Consider the following 15,419-nt stretch of genomic DNA (forward strand, 5'->3'; position numbering starts at 1 on the left):
AATGCCCAAGGGCACATAGCCTGGTATGTCCCTATGCACCTATGTATTGTGGGGGTCCATGGGTTCGGGTCCTGTGGTATGCTGATATTGCCAGATGTGCCTGCGGGAAACCCCACAGCTGGGGGGACTGATAACAGTGCTCCCAGTAGGAAATCAAGTACACCATATTTGGCATACAGGTTAACAGAACCAACATGGTGCTACACATGTAACCGCCCACATACGTGTACACAGCATGTATGTGCACCTGCACTACATGGTATGTCTGCTGCATGATGTCAGTACACAACCCACCACATACGCACCTGTCACCTGTCATACACAACCACTGCAACATACACACCCCACTAGGGCACAGGTATCACATACACCTCTCACTATCTTTTCCACCCTGTGCATCAGAATATACTTGCATAACCATGCACCGATGGTGTGGATGACAGTGCTGCGGCAGAGGCTTCATCATATGAAAGGGTGATATGTGTGCCGGGGGCATAGGCTGTACCAATGGATGACATCATGTGTGTGTGAAAGGGCCCGGGCATTTACTGGACAAGACTGTGCAGAATGCATGTGGATGTGGTGGAGCCCTACAGTTGTGTCTGCTGTGTGTGGGTATGTGTGTACACAGTACAGCCATCTGTGATGCCTCCCGGGTTTTGGCCCCCAACTGTCAGTGCGGGTTTTATCCCTCACTGTGTCCACCTGTGCCAGGCCCCTGCCTGCCTGGGGTCGCCCCCTACCGGTGGAGGTATGGAGTGGCCTCCCGAGGGCGCCGCTGGAACCGTGTCCACGCTGGGACGGCCAGGGCCACACCCCGTGGCCTGCTGTGTCCTGGTGGGGTTGGTGTAGCACCAGCTGCACTGCTGCTGTTATCGGCACTGTGTGAGTGGGCATGAGGGGGCCCCCGTGACCTGCACTAGGTGGTGTTGCTGGCCTCCCCGGTGTCCTACACCTCCCCCCTACCAGGTGTTCCAGCACAGACAGCTCACGCTGGATTGACATGCCTCGGTCGAGGATTCCAACCATCTCACCAATCGCCTATCCAGAACATGGCCCTGCTGTTGAGCATTGCCAATGACTGGATGTTCTCATTTAGGGAATGGATTAGGGGCCCCTCTGTAGCCTCTGCCCTTCTTGGTTCTGCCATTCAGCCGTGCCTGTCCCGCCATTACAGTCTGGAACATGCCTGGTGATACCAGCTGCTCCCCCTGCGGCAGGTGCATGTCTACCAGAGCTCCTCCTATGAGCAGCACCACCACCCTGTGTGGCACATCACCAGTCATTACACTGGCAACATGGTGTGTCCCCGCCCTTCTGTAGCCACCACACATTCCTGCTCAATGCCAACAGACTCTGACTGTCCTTCCTCTAGGGGCAACGGTGATGTGGTATGTGTGGCATCTGAACCGTGTGCAATAAAGGGGGACATAGGGGGGATGTTAATCAATGGCACAGCTTCTCCCCTGACAACCCTGCCTGTGCCTTATATGGTCATCCCCGCAGTATCTGGGGGGACACTAGCATCAGATGGACCGCAGGGGGGAACCACCCCCCCCTGTGAATAAAAGACATACTGTAAGATACATTACACCCCAGAAAAAAGACACAAAACCCCAAAAAGACACACACACACCCCCCCCGCGACACACACACAAAAAGAACACACACACACAGACACACAGCAGGAACAACATGCAGACCCCCCGCTGGAACACCAACGGGAGACACCCCTTGCAACACATAAAGCAGGTGTTTTTCAGAGGCATGCAGACCACCCCACAGGTATTTTGAATGAAACCCAAAACAGTGGGGCCCCGGGGGGGGGGTTCAGTACACATGGGGGTTTTGGTCATGTATGCATGGGGAAAACGGTGGCATTCCCAAGGGTCCCCCCAGGGCACCACATAAAACCGTCACGTAGTTTTAACGGGTAAAATAGAATGCATTTTAAAAAAGGATGCCCGGCAGGTGGGGTTGGTGTGAGCTGTGTTTAAAACAGGGGGAGTACGGGGCTGTGCCACTGCATGGCAAAGACACAGGTATGTTTCTGTGTGATGTCATGGGCGCATTGCATTGCCATGTTCAACACAGTCATGCTGTTCCACAGCAGAAAATGGTAGACATTGGTGGCACCTCCAGTGGCTGCAGACAGGCATTCCTTTTCTGGTGCCCCTCAGATGTACAGGTGGTCCACTGCTATGAGCACTATGTGGACAAAATGGGTGACTACCCCCAGATGTACTGTGTGGCAACATGCCTGTGGGTATCACCCATGGCCATGTTTGACTGGGTCATGGACAATTGTGTGTGTGGGGTCGTGTACACATCCCCGTGGTGGCCCATGTGACATAACCCCTACTAGTCTGAGGTGTCCCCAATATGCAGACATTGTGGATGTCTGCTATGTCATCATGGGGCATGTCATGGTGTGACAATGTTGCAGACAGAACACCCCTGCATGGGACATGTCATGTGCCATGTCCGGTGCACACAATGCAGGGGCATAGGTCACATTGGTAACACCTGTGTGCTGGCCAGATCACAGCTCACTATGTGGTACTGTGTGCATCCCCAAATGGCATTCCAATGCATACTACACATGCAGCCATTGTAGAACACCTCCACCATTGTATGCATAGCTGACTGCACATATCACACCATGGGTTATTTGGGGTCATGCCGGTGTATACTAACGGTTGTATCTACTGTACAAAGGGTGGGTGTGGGGGGTGCAACCTGTATACCGTGACTGGAGCAGACCCAGGTGTGCATGTCATACCTGGCCCCTTGGGGGAAAATCAAAACACTGTAACATGCCTATTACTAGCAACAGTCTCACCTGAAAAGGACCCATTTCACACCCCCGGAAACCTTTTAGGGGGCCCCAGTATAAAATTATCCATTACTGTAGCCACAGTAAGCACTTGCATGTTTATGTACCTGTGGGGGCGGTTATGCACATGTCTGCAAACAAAGAGCATACTGTGGTATGCAGCTTGTGGGCCCTATACCTGGCATGTGTTGGTACATTATTTGGGGTACTGTGACACCCACACCTACGCCCGTTATCATAAAACATGCAAGACTGACTTACCAGGCAGCTCCAGGCTCTTGGTTGGGAGACACCCACCTCCACGATGGGCGAGTGTTTCTGCATGATGTTCCCCGAGTGTCCCCAGACTGGCCAGGAGCTCCTCCATGTGTGGGTGGGTGCTGGGTTGGTGGCCCCCACCTGTCCCACCTTGTTCTCTGGCGATTGGGGACGCTGTTTGCATGGGATTAGGTCTGTGCAGTGTCGGTGGATCTGCTGGTAGGTGCGGTTGTTGCCACCCCTGTTCACCCTCCTGGCATATCCCCACACCTCCCCCTGCTGTGCCTTTTTGTGGCACATGGCTGAATAGTAGCTGTGGGTTTTCATGGGCAAGGGGATAATCACGTCATCCTCCTGGCAGCTGAAGGCTGGCAGCCGGGCTGGCATTATCTGAAGACATAATGATGGTGACAGGTCACATTTACACTGATGTACTGGCATACTGCTGGACATACATTGCTATGACATTAAACATCTGCACAGTAATCTCTGGGGTGCACAGGGGTGAGGGTTGCCCTCCACCATTAAGCATGGGTATCATATCATATCTGTGTGTCAACTCATCACACTGTAAAACACCATGTTGATGGTAACCTGCTGTGGACATGTGTACCCCCGCACCTGTGTTCATACCAGTTGGCACGTGTCCCAATGTGACACAGTTCTACTGTTCACCTGGATGCTGTGTATATGTCACTAGGCATCAAAGCGCGCCATTATGAAAAATCAGCGGTGGCACTGCACACATACACGGACACCTGCATGCATGTGTTGTGCCATGTACATCTACACAGCACTATCCCGGGGGTTGGACAACCTGCCACGGCTCATCTGTATTGCACATGTGATACACATGGGACATTGTGTAACCATGTGACATTAGCAGGAAAGGTCATGCATAGCATGGACGCCGTTGTTCCCCCAAAACACAGCACCTGTGACACCACAGGGTGCATCAGTGCCACATTACTGCTGTGGGCGGGTTTATAGTGCAAGTGCCATTTGTCCATCGCACCATGTATGACTGTGATAGCAGGGCAGCCTTGCTGGGCAGGGCTGCAAAATGGCAGGGTATGTCACATACATGGCACAGGGATGTGTCCCACCTGGGGGTACTGATATTGGCAGGGTGGCTGTCCATTCCATATGTCATTGCTATGTGTATATGGACATTACACGTCTATCATCATGGTGTGGACAATGGCCTTCTGCGGGGCTGCGCTGCTTGGTGGGGGTATGGTGCATGCAGGTATCGCCCTCCATGCATACATTACCCCTGACAGGTGCTATGTGCTGCGATATTGTTCAACACAGTGCTGTATGTGCCCCACACTGCTATCCGTGCACATGGATGGTTGCCTGGCCTGACATGGGTACCACATATGTCTACATCCAGTGCCTGCTGCCACCCCCCTGTCAGCTGGTGCACCCCACATGCCATCCCTCCACAGGGGGGGTTGGGGCATGGTTTTTAGGGGGCAGGGATGTTCACATAGCAGGGGACTGATGGTTATCCTTGGACCATAAAGTATGATGCACCCCACACACAGCCCATTCAGTATGTTGTTACAAAACTACAGCTATACTGCTAGCCAGGGACATTCCCAGATGTACATAAAAGATGCGTGAACATCTGTCTGTGGCATGGGCTACAAAAAGGTGGGGTTCAACACATAACGTGTTTGAGTGTGGGTGGGAGACCTTCTGTGCACCCACAGTAAGCCTGTTCTACAGTAGCCCAGATGTGCTGTGCACATGTCAATGCTGCACATTGTTTGGTGTCTGTCTGTCCACAGGCCAGTGGTGGGAAAACAGGGTATTAGTGAACATATATGCATGCCACCCTGTACTGCTGTACTGCTAGCCTTTTCAGGTGCTAATGTGTCATGGACATGCACCTTTCCAACAGGGGGGTGGGTTTCCATCCCCTCTCCTCTTGTGGGTTGCTTTATCCAACACCCTCTTTGTATTGTATGTTCAGGCTATGCACCTTTTGTGGGGCATGTGGGCAAAGCACCACTGCGCCCCTTTTCACCCATTGCAGAACATGTCACACAGGTACACTGGCAGCCCCTTCAACAAACACTGTTGTAAAACAAAATATCCTGTGGGACATGGTCATATGTACAGGCATGTCCAACAGTACCACTGCTACCCCCACATGACGGATATGCAGTACATTTGGGGGTCAGCAACTGTCACATTGGGGCAATGTACCTACATGGCCCTGTGGGGATATGTCTGCATCCATGCTATGGCCCCTAGTGACGTTGTACATCGAAAATGTGCAACATACCTCATTGGTGTTCTCATGGGTGCATGTTCAACATTGCATTGTTTGTGTCTGTCCCCGTCATTTTTTACATGGTTTACATATGCCATGGCTTACTTTTGTGATTCCATGTACTTCATTGGGATACCAGCATTATACATTATAAACTTGCCCTCACATAGCCTTCCTAGATGACACTGTTAAACCAGTAGGAGGTGTTCCGATCTGCACATAGGTCACACAGTCACGACACCCATTCTGGGGACAGGGTTCTGACAGCTGTGGATGGGTGTGATTTTCGACAACCATGACTGCTGGTGGTCCCTCTGGATGGGTAACATTCCAAAACACACCTACCTTCACGTTAAAAACATCATCCACAACAATGGACATTCCTGCCAGAACAATTTTGCAGTATGTCTGTATGACCACCCGGCACCACTGGTGGCCCCCCGCATGGGCCCAAAAGCACCAGTGTATATCCCGTGGGAAACCCTGGGTTACACCATTTACAAAACACCCCCAGATGACCCTGTTGTGGATCACAGTGCAGTTCCCCCATCATGTTACACTAGGCATCATGCACTGATATGTTGTGGGGCGGTGTGCAACTCAACATATGCACACATGACACATCACCTGGTACAACATGTCTGTCATACAACATGTTATTGTGACCCCCTGTGATGGCATTATACACCCTGTCTGGGACATGTGATGGCTCACCGGTATATTCACCATCTGGGTGTGTGTCTAGCCAAATGTACAGTAGGCAGTGGTCTGAACACAGGGACACTGTACATTGACCTACTCTGTCACTGCAACTGTTGACTATGCTCATACTGTACTTATACAGGCATGTGGTATCTGACCACTATGACAGTCCTGGTCGACCCCACTGCTGTGGCCCCATGACCTCGGACATCTGCCTGGGGTGTGGAGCACACATGTTTTTCACATGCTTTTACTGCCTCTGTGGGGGGTCACATTTACTGTCTCCAGCAGGGCTGTAACAGGCAGGCACAGCATGGGGTCATTTGGGGCAATGCTTGCACTTTTCCCCTGTGCTGCACACAAGCAAGGCACACACACTAGTGCACTCACATTTATCTGCAGTGCCTGGGACCTGCCTCCATGCTCTGCACAGCACACCTGCAAGTACAGATTGTAAAAGATCATACCTCCCAGGCACATACCTGGACTGCCCCACACAGGTGGGGGATCCCACATCACACAATGTTTTGCACACATACTGGATATTTGCAGAACACAATGCATCATAGGTGCTCCATGTTCAGATACCCATGTTTGTGACCGCTAGACACATTGTAACCAAAAAGAGCTTACACTGTACACCACAGGTTACATTTTCTGTGTTGTCATACTGTACATTGGGGCCCCAGACAGCTGCTACTGCCATGTGCTGACAGCAACCCACACTTCCCTTTTGGAAACCCCTGTACCCCCACATGCTTGAGGCATGCACTCCACCTAGCTGGGTGACACAAAACAACACATACCATACCTAAAACCCTCAGCATGCAAACCCCCATGTGTCTGGTGTGTTAAACCTGGGTTATCCTCCCTTTGGTAGATGAACATATATGCTTCCCCCGCTATCCACACCCTGGAAAAACCCATAGCAGCATACATGGTACATGTGTTCTAAACCAGTACTACCACGTCTGCTGACAGGGGGTTTTTAATGGCATGGCACCCCCAGATGGACAGTGTACATCTATGCTGACACATATCACAGTGCACTTCCCTAGCTTTTGCAATGGTAGGGACCATGCTATTCCCCACAGAGACATGGGGTACTGGCCTTTTCACAGACGCCACGGTGGTTTCCTGTTCCATGCCCTCTGCTGTATGGGCACATGTGCAGGCTGTTCGGGGGTATATATTCACATGTGTGGGGGGCATCACTTGACAGCCATGGTGGGTCCTCGTGGTCCATCACATGCTCCAAGGCTAGCTACCTACACGACTGCCCACATTGCAGTGTGGGTCCTCAGGCAGTGTGGTGGTATGTCTGTGTTGTTTGGCTACATCCACATTCAAAGTCGCAAAAGTCACCCAGGCATTGCAGACGGGGATAATGTTGGCAACATGCCAGGCAATGGTGTACCTACCAACAATAAAACTCTCACTCACTACAGGGTTTTCAATCCATACATGGACATTGTAGTGTCCTGTGGAAAATACATGGGATTTCCATGCACATTATGTCCTAAGACACTGTCCCAATGTCACCTTCATCTCCTAGCTGTTATGTCCCCCCAACCTGTTTGGTATGTGTCTCCACACCCGCCCACTGAATTCACTGCTAGCCTGTTGTCGGACATTGTGTACCTTGACCGCACACTGCATCTATCGCACTACACATGGGTGGCACTGCATTTCACGTGTGGGACTGCATTTTACACCCATGACTGGACCATTCTGTATGGCACTGGGGGACATCCTCCCGCGTGCTTCACGCACTCACTGATGACCTCCATGCCTTTACTGGCACCCTTGTTGGGCTTCTTTTGCCACAGCAACATCCCCATTACCTGTCATACCATTGCATGGGTGGTTGGTGTGGTACAGAGGGCAACAGATCACACATTGTCCTCACATTGCCCTTCAGCACCATTCCACGTTCTGGTATTGGCAATGTACACATCCACCTGCACATCATACCCTGTGTCTCAGGATGTTAGGCTATATGACTCCTGGACAGGACACATAGTGGTGCAAGCATATCATGCTACCTACTACATGTCAGGTACATATGGCATTACACAGTCCTCAGTCATGGGGCCCCTCATGTTCACTATTTGCTTACATACACAAAATGCTGTCCGGGACTGTCCATGCCTAGATATCCCACATCTACATACCTGGCACCATTATAGCTCCACCAGCTCATACTGATAACAACCGTTATTTGACATAGTATCCCCTACTGCGTGGCAGACACATCATGTGGGTGTCATGGCATCAGGATGCATGACACATGGTGCATGCACATCACCTTTGCATAGCAACATTCATCCACTGAGTATCACATGGATACTGTCCCCGTACATGCATATCAAATTGTACATGGTTGCTGTACACACAATGCCCCCATGGGGCTGTGGTTACCTATTCCACTGTGGCATGGGTACACATCTGCAGGGGGCCCCACCTATCTGTACTGTGTGTGATGCTGGTACATAGGTAGCCATTGTACCTTTGGGATAAAACATCTAACCCCGGGGAGGGGTTTCAATACCACATTTTGGTGTACCTTCCACAATGGCTACGACTTTAACACAGCATTGTCATGCCATGATGTGCCAGGCTCAGACAGTTTACATATTCCAGATGGAAAACACATCTGTACATCTGCCCCCTACACAGGGGTTTCTTCTGACATGGACCATGTCCTCCATTACTTTATGCATTGTACCCATGGCAATTGCAGTGGGCAGTGTGAACGGACCACTCATGGATATTTCACACATTCCATTGCATGGGCTGGGCTTCTGTGTTACTTGATGAAATCGGAACTGAAAGAGAAGGTAATGGAGCTGATATGACAGAATGGAGGTATGTTTGCTCCAAAACCACTGTTGCATAGACAAACACCAGGGAAGGAGCTAATTATGGTGAAGGAGGACCAACCCAATCTGCCTTAGATGTAGAGGGGAATTGGTGTTTGGGAATTGGACAATACCAGAATCCATCTAAGTCTTAAGAATGGACCTCATTTTGGGCACCCTGTCTGCTTCAGGTGTACTCTTGAAGGACTTAAAGGAACTTACAGAACCTGCTGAAAGAGGTTTTAGAGGAATGAATCAGGATAGTTCCCTTTCTGATGAGTGTCTGCTCATAAACAAAGGAGGGGACTTGTCTCTAATAACAACAGTCTCTAAAGAAGACTTAGCTGTTGCAGTCAGTGTGGAAGGGAGAAAGCAGTCCTTTTCAGAGGACCATGGAACTTCCAGATCCAGGGAAGAATGAAAATCCTGTACCTTACTTTTTTCTGAATCCTTATTTTTGTTCCTTTTCATAGGTTCAAGGGTACTTACTAGGATATTTTTCTGTAAAGATCTTTAGAAGCCTAACTATACAGTTCCATGAAGTTCTTAGCTCTTACACTTTTAAGTATAAATATCCAGAGAAGAGAAGAGCACTTAGATGTTGCCCTCATCCAAGAAAAACAAGAATGCTAAACCAGCAGTGAATTTGTGGTTAACCATTCATTCTTTCAGATTACATTTGAATAGTGTAAGAGGCATACTTTGGTTTATAGGTTCATAGGTAAGTACTAGATTAGCTGTCCTTGCAGGCCATTTTAAGCCTAGCCAATTTCCCTTTTCCTGCTCGAGTTAACCTATCTTATTTGGTTAGGGATTAGCCTTACCCATCCCATGTTCAATAATTCTATATTACCCGCAGTGTAAAAAACTGGGATCATACCATAGATAATTATGTGGAAAGGAAGAAGATTCCAAAAAAGTGGTATTCTCTGTGGTACATCTCTATCCCTCAAACATGTTCTATTAATGTTACAAAAGAGATTTAGTTCTCTTGACTAGGTGTGTATATTCCATTGGTCTAGCAAATTTGCAGTAGATGTGACAAGATAGGATCTGCTGAGGCTCTTTATGTAAGCAGAGATCACCCCTCAGTAGCCTGTATAGCACTGAGATGATGGACAAAGCTTTGAAATGGTCTGGTATGAGAAAGGACCTCTTAGAGGATCTTGGTGTCCTCTGGTGAGTTTGATCACATCCTGGTCCTGGATGTCATATCCTTAGTAATAATCTGTGCAATGAAAAATCACTTTCATGCAATAGTAGATACAAGGTAACTGATGGACAGTTCATTGTCTACATAGATTCCCAGACCTATAATAACTTGATCAATTTTCAGGGGTGTGCTGTCTATGTGATAGTTACAAGGGACAGATCAATTTTCAGGGGTGTGCTGTCTATGTGATAGTTACAAGGGACATTTTGCTTGTGAAAGATACTCATATACATTTCTTGGCATAAGTTTCAGTTCATGGCTTTTACACCAGCTATTGGTATGAGAAAGGACCTCTTAGAGGATCTTGGTGTCCTCTGGTGAGTTTATAAGGGCACTAAGTTTACAGTCATCTGAAAACTTGGTCAGCCATAAACCCTTAATGGTACTTTTGACCTCCAAGAAGTAAATTCCAAAGTGGAGTGGCCCAAGGACTGAACTCTAGGGTATACCACTAGTAACATGTCTTTTGGAGAGCAGCCCATCCTAATTTCATAGGTTCTATTTATTAGCCAGCTTGCTATCCATTGAGTTACATAAGGATTAATACTTAGCTGGGATAGTTTATCTATGCTACATACATGTGGGATGGTGTCAAATGCCTTTGTGAGGAATAGATATGCAGTGTGTGCTAACCTACCCTCATCTACTGCTTCAGTAACCTTCTTGAAGAAGTCAACTAAGTTAAGCAGGCAGGATCTGTCCTTAACAATCTCAACTACTTGGGTTGAGAGTTTGAAGATTATCTATGCTTTTATTTAATAATTACATAATTATCCTGTCCACAGTCTTACAGACGAGAGTGGTCAGACTTATGTGTCTGTAATTTCCCAGGTCCACTGACGCCCCACCTTTGAGCAAGGGAATGATATTCACTGTCCTCCATTCATCTGGCACAAAGCCTGTTTGGAGTCTGTCATTGAATAACCTCTGTAGGGGGTCTGATATTTTTTTTCAGGCTAGCCAATAAGCAGCCTGGTATGCTATGCCGCCCCAGAGAAGCAGTGTTCTTAGCTTTGGATAGTGCCTTAAGGATTTGTTCATGGGAGATTGGTGGTGTATATGTGGATAACTTAGACCACTGGATGGGAAATTGGAAATTCACCCCTGGTGTGCCACCTATGTCTCTGATGGACAGAAGCAGCCAGTAAATCATGTCACAATCAAATATCACCTTATATATATATATATATATATATATATATATATATATATATATATATATATATATATATATATATATAAATATATGTGTGTGTCTGTGTGTCTGTATATATATATATATATATATATATATATATATATATATATATATGTGTGTGTGTGTGTGTGTGTGTGTGTCTTAAAACATAAAACTTTTGGGTTACATTTGGGTTATACAGCTAGGCTTATAAAGGCCCTAGTGGTCATTAGCCTAGTATATACCTATGAACCTATGAGAGAGGGTGAAGTTTGAGTTAAATTTATCTGCTAGTAAATTGGCTATGTCCTCTGGGTCAGAGTATGTGATATCATTTACTATTAACTTTTGTACAATGCTGGGCATTATTTCTAAGGTTTTCAACATGATTAAAGGCTTGGAGTTGTCTTTTGTCAAGCAGTGTATACCTTTAGGGCTGTAAGTATCTGGATTTCCCTGATATGTTTAACAGAACTTTTTTTTTTTTTTTTGCATCTTTAGAATTACATTTACTTCTATTTAAAAAAAAAAGATATATATATATATATATATATATATATATATATATATATATATATATATAAAATAGAGCCTGCTTTGGATTCCATCATAGGATTTATTTTGAATTTGACACTGCATTTACTTCAGAGTGGAAAAAAAAACAGCTATTCACATGTACACAGAATTTGGCAGTAAAGGATTCCAAACAGGCAATGGGGTCATTGAGTTGGAACAGGATGCTAAATTTAGCCAGTTCATCACTCAGTTTCAGTAGATCAGCTTTGGCATAATCTCTGAATACAGCGGTACTGGAGGATGCTTCTGGCTTCAGTTTTAAGGTGAATGTGATATATTTGTGGTCCAATGTGACCATGTAATGAATTACAATTAGTACGGAGCAGAGTGTCCCACATTGGTGAGGATCAAGCTCAGGATTTTATTGCCTATGGTTGGGGTGTGGACTAACTGGTCCAGAGAGATATGGGCTGAAGTGGACATAGATGGAGTCCTATAGTTAATTATTATGTATTTTGAGGTCTTGTTAATGTAAAGGTTGTCATGAAGGAGTTCCAGATTGTTATCTTGTTTAACAAGTTTGGAAGTGAAGTGTATTTTTACAAACCTGAAGACAACACCACCTTTAGTGTCTTCACCTAGCACAGCGGGCCTGAATGTGTGGTATGCAATGGAACCCTGCAGTGATGGGATGCTCTTAATGGTCTTGAACCAGGTATCTGTAACAATGCATATATCAACGTTTTCCAGTTTAAGGACAGCTTGTAAGGAGTGGAGTTTTTTGTTAAGGCTCCTAGCACTGAGCAGCAAAACGTTTATGTTATCAGGATTCTGGTTTCTTATGCTGGAAGCTTTTGAAAATTGACATTGTCTATAAAAGGAACTATCAGTTAGGATTGTTTACATTTTCCTCCCAGGATGATATATATTAAAATCCCCTTTGAATGACACCAGAAGCTAAGCCAATTGCTAAAGTCAATAATATTTTGTTCATACTGGCATTGTTCTTGGTAATAGTAAAATGCTACTCATGGCTAGGTTCATACCTTCCTCAGACACATATTCCAAGAGCTCCATCATGCCTCGTAGTCCCAGGAGGCATGTCTCAAGTTATTTACACCCACATGTACTATGACTGTGTCATATGTGTACTTGTGATGCAAGTAAGTGCCTGTGTGATGTGGCAGTTCCTGGCATCTGATAAGCATCTGACTGTGACAAGCTTTGTACAGCCTGGTGAGTGGTGCATCAGTGTGTATTACAATAGAGTCTCCTACTAGGATGTTGGATTGTGTGGATTGTGTGGAGGTTTGACTTATCCGCTTTTGAATTGAGACACTGTAACTCTTTAATGTATGTTGAACAGTGCGTGCTGTCTGTGTTGTGTTTGTTTGTGAGTTGCTGAGGGTACTTGTTTCTTAGGTTAAATTTAGGAGGCCTTAGTGGTTTAGGTAAGGTATCTTTAAGAATCTCAACATATGTATGTCTACGTGTTTGGTCTGATCTGTATGTGATAGGTTTAATGTGGTGTCTTGTGGTACTAACAACCTGCTTGTTATTTGTAGTGTCTTCATGTGAGATATTTGCCTCCAGTAGCATTAAATAACTGCATCTCTCAACATAGTGTCAGGCTGTTGAAGTAGTACATGGTTGTCAATAAACATGAGACAACTACTACGTTATCTCATAATACCAATTTCAACCAAGTTAACTACAGAAACAGGTCTCAGCACAGCTCTATACAGCTAAAAACCAAAGATCCATAGCTTCTTCTCTTACCACAAACAAAAGAGTAGCATTAATTCCAAGCTGCTTCCTGAGAAGTAGCATTAACCCAGATATGGTTGTGTTCAATACTCTTGCTATAGTCTTCTCTTGGTTGATACCATGGCTAGAATCTGCAGCAGATGGATGCAACAGACAGTGAAGCTTCACAAAGGCCTTGAAGTTCTCACCAAAGTGGCAAACAAACCACTCAGTGAAGTCCTGTATACACTACCCAATCAGAGACCAACAGGAATCAATGCCCCTCTGCTCCTTTTCTCACTAGAAACAAAAAGGCTTTCCAGCAACTGGAAATCTCTAGGATGGCTATGAAATAATGTCCCTATGCTCCTTCTCTCACCAGGAGTAAGACAGAAACACTATTATTAAGCAATTGCTAGGTTTTAAGAGTCTAAAGCCTTTCCAGTTTGATCTTTCAGTGCCCAGTAGAATGAGCAGATGAGATGAGACTGGGAGGTGCTTCCAAAATAAAATTTACAGTAAAGGTGAGCAGCTCAAAAGCCACCAGGTTTAAAAGCACAGCAGGAACTGAGCAGATGTGAGAAAAATCCAGTGCATTCACACGTCAACAGTAGTCTCACAATACTTGCAGCTAATTAATAAATGATATTTCTCAGCTTATCCCCTAATTAGCTAGACTTCATTTTGTTACAGTGAGAGAATGGAGAATGATATTTTTCTAATTGTTCCAAGTCAAGAACTGCTAAAACTCCTAGAAAAAAACATTAAGGTAAAACAAAATTTAAAATAAAATAAGCCATAAGACAATAAGAGCAAAACTAAACAAAACTAAAATAAAAATAGTAGAAGCATCCAGACCTTAAATAAGAAACCCGGTGCAGTCACACACCAGCAGTAGTCTCACAGCACTACAGCTTTTTTTTTTCTTTTCATTTTCACTCTCTTTACCATTTTTCTTTTCATCTTTCTGAATATCAGGTAGCAAAAGGCCTTTTACTATTAATTTGTTGTGCCAATCTGCAAGGGATCTGCATCCGAAATACTTACAAATCTCACAGGGAATATCAAAGCGGTCAGGACCCAAGCAAACAACACAGGAATCATGCAGGTCCTGGGGTGGGATCATATACCCACATTTCACACTTTTAAAAACTTTTCTCCATAACACTGTATAAAACAGTATAGGATAGTAATCACCAAAAGCTACAAAAAGGAAGAAACTGTTATCCAAGGATAAAAAGGAACAAATTTCACAAACTCCCTCCTTAGCCTCAACAAGCAAATTAGATCACTAGTGAAAACCTCCAAAGCCAATTTTGAATCAAAACTAGCCTCAGAAACAAAGGGAAACCACAAAGCTTTCTTCAGTTACATCAGGAACCTCCATGCCAGAGCCCAGGTTTGTTCCGAATTAGTACTTAACAGTATCACTTACATTTATCCTGCTGACTTAGCCAACCTGCTAGAAGATAGGTTCAGCACAAACTTCACCCCCTGCCCCCCAAAGGCCCTTTTAACATCCCTAATACTTGTCCTGCACTTCACATCTCCATAGATCAAGTATTAAAGGCCCTATCCAAGGCAAAGAACACAGCTTCCATGGGGCCTGATAGTATCCCAGGCTATATTCTGCACCATCTCCAGCAAGAACTGACTTTGCCATTGAGCACCCTATTCAACCACAGGCTAAGTACAGTCTTCATTCCAGCAGAGGGGAGAACTGCCATTGTCATCCCCTTGTACAAAGGTGGTGTCACTACTGACCTGGAAACTACTGCCCCATTAGCTTGACAAGTCTGATCTGTAAAGCCATGGAGCATATTATT

Source organism: Protopterus annectens, chromosome 4.part1 (genome assembly GCF_019279795.1).
Source record: "Protopterus annectens isolate FY-2018-M chromosome 4.part1, PAN1.0, whole genome shotgun sequence".
NCBI classification, from domain to species: Eukaryota; Metazoa; Chordata; order Ceratodontiformes; family Protopteridae; genus Protopterus; species Protopterus annectens.